This window comes from Tupaia chinensis, unplaced genomic scaffold, assembly GCF_000334495.1.
Source record: "Tupaia chinensis unplaced genomic scaffold, TupChi_1.0 Scaffold146687_1, whole genome shotgun sequence".
Lineage (NCBI taxonomy): Eukaryota > Metazoa > Chordata > Mammalia > Scandentia > Tupaiidae > Tupaia > Tupaia belangeri.
Genome location: NW_006206544.1, coordinates 4,428,131 through 4,428,531, shown reverse-complemented (window position 1 = coordinate 4,428,531; position 401 = coordinate 4,428,131).

The following is a 401-nucleotide window of genomic DNA, read 5'->3' as shown; positions in this document are numbered from 1 at the left end:
GGGGTCGGGGCGGCCACTGCGGCCGAGCCGGGGCGGTTCTTTCTCCTTGTCTCGGAGACGGGGCGGCGGCAGGGGGTCCCCAGCACTGACTCCTGCGAGCGGCTGTGGGACGGGAAGATCCTGCGGCACCAAGCTGCCGCCTAGGTGGCGCCGCCCGGCGGGATGCTTTCGTGGGGAGGCCCAGTGTGGGGGACAGGAGACCTGGCTTCAGGTGCCTTTTCGACCAGAATGCGTTTGGTTTGTTCTGGACTTCTCTGAGCCTTGATTTCCCCGTGACTAAACAAGGGTGCCCCCCGACACGTGCCACCCCTGGCTCCCGGCCTGACTGGTTGCACCCTCCTGAATCAGGCCCAGGAGTAGTAGGTGGGTGAAGGGTGGCCGTCCGCAGGGGAGACCGCGAT